A 7,893-nucleotide genomic window follows, 5' to 3' on the forward strand; every position below is an offset into this window, starting at 1 on the left:
ATGCTAATTAATTACTTAAAAATCATACAATGTGATTTTCTGGATTTTTGTTTTAGATGCCGTCTCTCACAGTTGAAGTGTACCTATGATAAAAAGCACAGCTTTGTAAGTAGGAAAACAGTGTTTAAAATACTTGTTCTCCCCACTGTATGTAAACCGGTGTAACTGACTTCAACTGCAGGATTAAAGTAATCAGGGAACAGGATCGATAATAGACAGTAGCAGCAGAATGTAGTCATTTGATTAGCTATTTAGCAGTCTTGTTTAGCAGTCATGGCTTGGGGGAAGAAGCTGTTCAGGGTCCTGTTGGTTCCAGACACTGGTAGCAGAGAGAACAGTCTATGGCTTGGGTGGCTGGAGTCTTTGACAATTTTTTGGGCATTCCTCTAATAACACCTGGTATAGAAGTCCTGGATGGCAGGGGGCATGGCCCCAGTGATGTACTTGGCCGTACTCACTACTCTCTGTAGTTGCCATGGCAAGCTGTGATGCAGCCAGTCAAGGTGATCTCAATGGAGCAGCTGTATATATTTTTGAGGATCTGAGGGCCCAATGTCAAATCTTTTCATCCTCCTGAGGCGGAAGAGGTGCTGTCGTGTCTCTTTCCAGCTGTGTTCGTGTGTGTGGATCATGTTAATTCCTTAATGATGTGGACACTGATGAGCTTCGAGCTCTCGACACGCTCCACTACAGCCCAATCGATGTGTATGGGGGCGTGCTCACCCCTTTGTTTCCTGTAGGCCACGATTAGCTCATTTGTTTTGCTGACAATGAGGGAGAGGTTGTTGTCCTGGCACAACACTGACAGTGTAAGGGTTTTCGTCCTCCTCCTTCTCATGAAGAGGAGTAGTATGAAGGATCGGAGGACCAAAACGCAGCGTGGTAAGCGTTCATGTTTTTGAATGAATAAAGAACACTGAAAAAAACAATAAACGTGAAGTAAATCAAACCGAAACAGTCCCGTGTGGCACAGACACTAACACGGAAAATAAACACCCACAACTCAAAAGTGAAACCAGGCTACCTAACTATGATTCTCAATCAGGGACAACGATTGACAGCTGCCTCTGATTGAGACCATACTAGGCCCAATTATAGAAAAACGAACATAGACAACCCACCCAACTCACGCCCTGACCATACTAAAACAAAAAACATAACAAAGGAACTAAGGTCAGAATGTGACAGACAGGTCTCTGACCTCCTCTCTATAGGCTGGCTCATCATCAACAGTGATCAGTCCTAAGCAAACTTGACGATGGTGTTGGAGTTGTGCGCGGCCACGCAGTCGTAGGTGAACAAGGAGTACAGCAGGGGACTCAGCACACACACTTGAGGGGCCCCCGTGTTGATGATCAGTGTGGCGGATGTGTTGTTTCTTACCCTCACCGCCTGGGGGCGGCTCGTCAGGAAGTCCAAAATCCCAGTTGCAGAGGGAGGTGTTCAGTCCCAGGGTCTTGAGCTTGGTGGTGACTATGGCGTTGAATGCTGAGCTGTAGTCAATAAACAGCATTCTTACATAGGTTCCTTTTTGTCTTACATCATTCCTTTTGGCCAGGTGGGTGAGGGCAGTGTGGAGTGCAATAGAGATTGCGTCATCTGTGGATCTGTTGGGGCGGTATGCGAATTGGAGTGGGTCCAGGTTGTCTGGGATGATGGTGTTGATGTGAGCCATGACCAGCCTTTCAGAGCATTTCATTCATGGCTATAGATGTGTGCTACGGGGCGATAGTCAATAGGCAAGTTACCTTGGCGTTCTTGGGCACGGGGACTATGCTGGTCTGATTGAAACAAGTTTGTATTACAGACCGGGTCAGGGATAGGTTGAAAATGTCAGTGAAAACACTTCCCAGCTGGTCAGTGCATGCTTTGAGTATGTGTCCTGGTATTCCGTCTAGCCCCGTGACCTTGCGAATGTTAACCTGTTTAAAGGCCTTACTCACATCAGCTACGGATAGCGAAATCCCACAGTCGTCCAGAACGGCTGGTGCTCTCATGAATGGCTCAGTGTTGCATGCCTTGAGGCGAGCATTGAAGGCATTTAGTTTGTCTGGTAGGCTCGCGTCACTAGGCAGCTCATGGCTGGGTTTCCCTTTGCAATACATGATAGTTTGCAAGCTTGGCCACATCTGTAGGGCGTCAGAACCAGCGTAGTAGGATTCAATCTTAGTCCTGTGTTGACGCTTTGCTCGTTTGATGACTCGTCAGAGATCATAGCGGGATTTCTTATAAGTGTTGAAAGCTGCAACTTTATCTCAGTGCAGATGTTGCCTGTAATCCATGGCTTCTGGTTGGTGTACGTACTGTCACTCTGGTGATGATGTCATCGATGTACTTATTATTGAAGCCAGTGACTGACGTGGTAAACTCCTCAATGTTAATGGATGAATCCAGGAACATATTATATTCTGTGCTAGCGAAACAGTCCTGTAGCATAGCATCCACTTCATTGGACCACCTCCGTATTGAACACGTCACTGGTACTTCCTGTTTGAGTTTTTGCGTGTCAGAAAGAAGCAGGGGGATAGAGTTATGGTCTGATTTGCCAAAGGGAAGGTTTAGGGAGGGCCTTGTATGCATTTTTGTGTCTGGCATAAAGAGTTTTGTCACCTATTGTTGCATAGCACAAATGCTGGTAAAAAAATGAGGAAAAAACGGATTTCAGTTTACCCGCATTACAATCACCAGCCATGAAAAACACCACCTCTGAATGTGCCTTTTCTTGTTTGCTTATGGCCCTATACAGCTCGTTGACTGGGGTTTTAGTGCCAGCATCGTTTGTTGTGGTAAATAGACAGTTACGAAAAATATACCTTGGTTAATAGCAGCTTATCATCAGGAATTCTAACTCAGGCAAACAAAAACCTGAGAATTCCTTAGCATTAGAGATTGTGCACCAGCTGTGGTTAACAAAAAGACACGCCCCTCGTCCCTTTGTCTTACATAAGCCTGCCGTCCGGTCTTGACGATGCATAGAAAAACCAGTGAGATGTATATCCATGTCCTTGTTCAGCCACGTCTCTGAGCAACAAAGGATGACAGTTTTTCAGGTCCCATTGGTAGGATAGATTTGAACGGACTTCATCCTGTTTGTTCTCCAGTGATTGCACGTTCGCCAATAGAACTGAGGGCAATGGCATTCTATTTGCTCGCCGACGTAGACTTATCAGGATGCCGGCTTGCCTGCCTCTGTTTCGCCACCGCTTCCCCTTTTAGTCCTGAGGAATAGGGCCTGGTCCAGAGTAAGCAGAATATCCAGAGCTGCCGACTCATTGAAGTATACATTTTCGTCCAAATGTAGGTTAGTGATTGCTGTTCTGATGTCCAGAAACTGTTTTCAACCATGGGAAATGATGGTGGAGACATTGGCTTTGTCCCAATCAACAAGGATGCTGCCTTTTGATGCACTCAGTCATGTAAAATACATAGATTAGGGCCTAATGAATTTATTTAAATTAACTGATTTCCTTATATGAACTGTAACTCAGTAAAATAGTTGAAATTATTGCATGTTGCGTTTATATTTTTGTTCAGTATACAATGTTGTATTCATTTAATTTAATATATATATATATATATATATATATATATATTCCTGTTTGATATGCATTTATACAATACATGACCAAACGTATGTGGACACCTGTTCATCAAACATCTCATTTCAAAATTATGGGCATTAATATGGAGTTGGTAACCTCTTTGCTGCTATAACAGCCTCCACTCTTTTATGAAGGCTTTCCACTAGATGTTGAGACATTGCTGCGGGGACTTGCTTCCATTCAGCCACAAGAGCAATAGTGAGGTTGGCCACTGATGTTGGGAGATTAGGCCTGGCTCACAGTCGGCGTTCCAATTCATCCCAAAGGTATTCGATGGAGTTGTGGTCAGGGCTCTATGCAGTTCTTCCACACAGATTTCGACAAACCATTTCTTTATGAACCTCGCTTTGTGCACAGGTCATTGTCATGCTGAAACAGGAAAGGGCCTTCCCCAAACTGTTACCACAACGTTGGAAGCACAGAATCGTCTAGAATGTCATTGTATGCTGTAGATTTAAGATTTCCCTTCAGTGAAACTATGGGACCTAGCTCGAATCATGGAAAACAGCCCCAGACCATTATTCCCTCCACCAAACTTTACAGTTGGCACTAAGCATTCGGGCAGGTAGTGTTCTCCTGGCACCCTCCAAACTCAGATTTGTTCGTTGGACTGCCAAATGGTGAAGTGTGAGTCATCACTCCAGAGAACGTGTTTCCACTGCTCCAGAGTTCAATGGCGGCAAGCTTTACACCACTTCAGCCTGGCATTGCGCATGATGATCTTAGGCTTGCATTTCATGAAGCTCCCAACGAACAGTTCTTGAGCTGACGTTGCTTCCAGTGGTAGTTTGGAACTCGTTAGTGAGTGTTGAATCCAAGGACAGACGATTTTTATGCACAACATGCTTCAGCCTCTCACTTCGCGGCTGAGCCGTTGTTGCTCCTCTACGTTTCCACTTCACAATACCAGCACTTACAGTTGACCAGGGCAGCTCTAGCAGGACAGAAATTTGACAAACTGACTTGTTGGAAAAATGGCATCCTATGATGGTGCCATGTTGAATGTCACTGAGCTTTTCAGTAAGGCCATTCTACTTTGGATTGGAACACATCCATTAAGTGCAAAAAGAGTTAAGATATCAGAATTGGTCAGGAGCCCATTAGATGGCTGCTATCCACTGCATCTTCTAACAGTTGATAGTAGTGGTTCCAGTAGGAAATGGGGGCAATTCTGCTGTAGGCCTTGTGCTCTAAAAACCATAGCCGGAATCATCCAAATCATTTTAAAACGGTGGAAAATTGCCTGGGATTAGGATTTGACAGACTGTTGTGGTTGGCTGACATTGCTTCTGAAAGCGGGGTATGTTAAACACATGTACAGCAATATCCTGTGTCGGTAGAAAAAAGTGCATTCTTCACACGCCAACTTTATTGAGTGGCTGAATGCAGGACTACCTTCCACCGGTAAGCCTCTAACAGCATAGTTCCCATGCCCAATGCTCTCCTCCTGCGCTTTGCAGACTATTTGCAGGTGCTTGAGAGACCCCCTTCCAAAAAACACTCAGACTGGGTAAAGAGGAGGAAAATCAGCACTTTTCTTCAGAATATGAAACAAGCGTTTGGCATTCCACTGCACCGTGCTCTGCTGTATACGGTCTGCAAACTTTTGGTGTGAGGCCACATCTTGTTCGCCACGTTTGTTATTCTCACGGTGTAAGTTCAGTTTGTGGTTGTTGATCCACAACACTAGTTCCTCATAGTCCAATTTGTGCAACAGGTCTACTTGGAAGTTCTGGAAGCTTGGGTGGTACCTGCCAGGTGTCAAAGCAAACGCCTTCTTTCCGAGAAGCACACTCTACTGTACAATATAGTTGATGTCCTCAGATCTACTTGAGATTGAGTGTTTTCCAGACTCTGGCTTCATCTCACAGTCTTTATCAAATCGCTGCATGAGGTCTGTCTGCTCTCCAATGGTCCTGCTGATGTTCTGTGCCATGTTAAACTGAAGATTGGCACCTTGATGTTAGATGAGGTCTTTTGTGAGGCCACATGGTGTGTTTGTAGTTCAAGTCCAACGCTATGTTGTTTCCTGATCCACCCCCTGTATTCACTGTGCGGTTCCACCGGAGTCTAAGAGACACACTGAGGCTTTGTAGGGCTAGATCAAACTGCACTTTCAGTCCCTCTAGGCTGTATTTTGTTCTCCCGGCTTGTCACAAATGGAGCATTTTTGAATTTCCACAGCCTGCAGGTTCTCTCTCCTTCACCCTAATGTATAGAATCTAGAAAGTTCCTTTCCAGGAGTGACACTTTCAGCAGGCCACTGTGATAACTGAAAAGTGCATTCAAAAGTGTGTTTCTTTTAGAGCTGGCTTAAATTTGAGCTTGATTATCGACAATTGATATATTGTGTTCTTTTTGCTCATGGCGACTCAGTTGTTTCAGACTCCGGAGGGCCGGATGGCTACAGCCAGGATAGTGACAGGTCAACGACTGTGGTCAGAACGTGACACACGTCCCGACACGCAACCATTATGATCCAGTGGTAGCTCTTTTCTTAAGTGTGAGGTGTTATGCTTCTGTGGAATTTGTCAATTGTAAGTTGATATGGATTTCTCCATAGGCACAGGCCAATGAAAGGAGCACAGCAACAAGTTAATTCATTCAAATGTTGCTTATTCCGTGGAATGCCCAGCATCAGCCTAATCTAGCTGCATATACACCCGAAAGTATAGTTCATGGTTTCGGCAGTGATTTAATTCATACCATTTGATCATTGTTCAGTTGAGAGGGTCTCTCCTCGGATCCAGGTGATGGGTTGTCAGGAAGAGCTTTAGTCCCTGGTAGCTGGACCTGTTCACTCTTGAACATGCCTTGTGGATGGTAAACGGTTACAGAGGTCATGACAAGTTATACTGTAGGTGATTACGTGGACGCAGCTACCATACACAGCCATATATTTAATATAATTGAAGTATTTGAAAGTATTTACTGACAGTGTAATCCCTGAACCAAAAAAATGTCACAAACTGTGCTTGGATTCCGTGTGCAGAAAGGGAGGTAGAACAGTTCATTATCAGTTCATTGTCAGTTCATTTTTCCACCCCCTAGCAGAGACTCGGGTAAACAACCATCCACAGGCTCTCCCGTTCCATAAGGTCCATCTGTTGAAATGCACTTTCTCCATGTCAAGCACCACAAGAAACATGCATAAAAAAATACCTGATGCTTAAGTGTCATTGTCAAAATGAATACATTGTTGCTAATCATAAAAAAAAGGACTTTAAGATTTACATTTGTATGTCAAATCTGATTAGATTTCCATTCTTGTAAACATATTGGGCCTCGCTGAATTGCTTTATTACTGTTACAAGCGATTATTACCGTGTGCAAGATTTATGAGTCAGGCAGGCCATGCTAATCGGTTGTTGGGGTAGGGAGCAACCAATCAGAGCTGAGGGAGGATGCAGCCAGAGCTGTAGCCACCTAATATATTTTATAAAGGACAGCTACTGTGAGTTGCCATGTACTGTATAAACACGGATCCAGGGGATGGGCTATCAGCAAGAGCTTCAATCCCTGGTCGTTGGACCTGTTCACTCTCAAGCATTGGATTATAGATACTGGCAGAGGTCATTACAGGTTATATTATTCATATTAAATGAATAAAGCAATACTGACGTTGTGGCTTAGCGTTAGATATCAAGGCATGTGCGATTAGCGCTACCCAAGGACCTGTCACTTGTTTCCTACTGTTTTGGTAATTGTCAAAAATCGCAAATAAAAATGTATATTTTTTAAATTAAATCAAATGCAAACATATGCATGATATCTACAAAAGTATGTGGACACCCCTTGAATCGACTGGATTCGGCTATTTCAGCCACACCCATTGCCAAGGGTGCAACTTGACACAACTGTGAGAAGCATTGGATCCAACATGGGCCAGCATCCCCGTGGAACGCTTTCGACTCCTTGTAGAGTCCATGCACCGACGAATTGAGGCTGTTCTGAGGGCAACTCAATTTTAGGAAGGTGTTCTTATTAACGTTTTGTACACTCAGTGTACAGCCACGTATCATTGTTGTTATTGTTTTTTTTGTATTGTTGTTCAAATGGTTGTATGTAGAATGAACATAAACCATCAACACATTTCAATAGCTATATACAATACCATTCGATCATCGCTGCTTTGTGTTGTCAGGACAAGCTACATTCCCTGCAGTCTGGAGCTGGACTCACTCCCTATCTCTCTTTCCACTGAAGACCTTTCTTATCCCATGACTCGCCAATCTATTTTGTCATTGTACTCTTCCTGGACACACAGACACCGAGCCTGGAAACTTGGTCA

Source organism: Oncorhynchus masou, chromosome 17, assembly GCF_036934945.1.
Source record: "Oncorhynchus masou masou isolate Uvic2021 chromosome 17, UVic_Omas_1.1, whole genome shotgun sequence".
Taxonomy (NCBI): domain Eukaryota; kingdom Metazoa; phylum Chordata; class Actinopteri; order Salmoniformes; family Salmonidae; genus Oncorhynchus; species Oncorhynchus masou.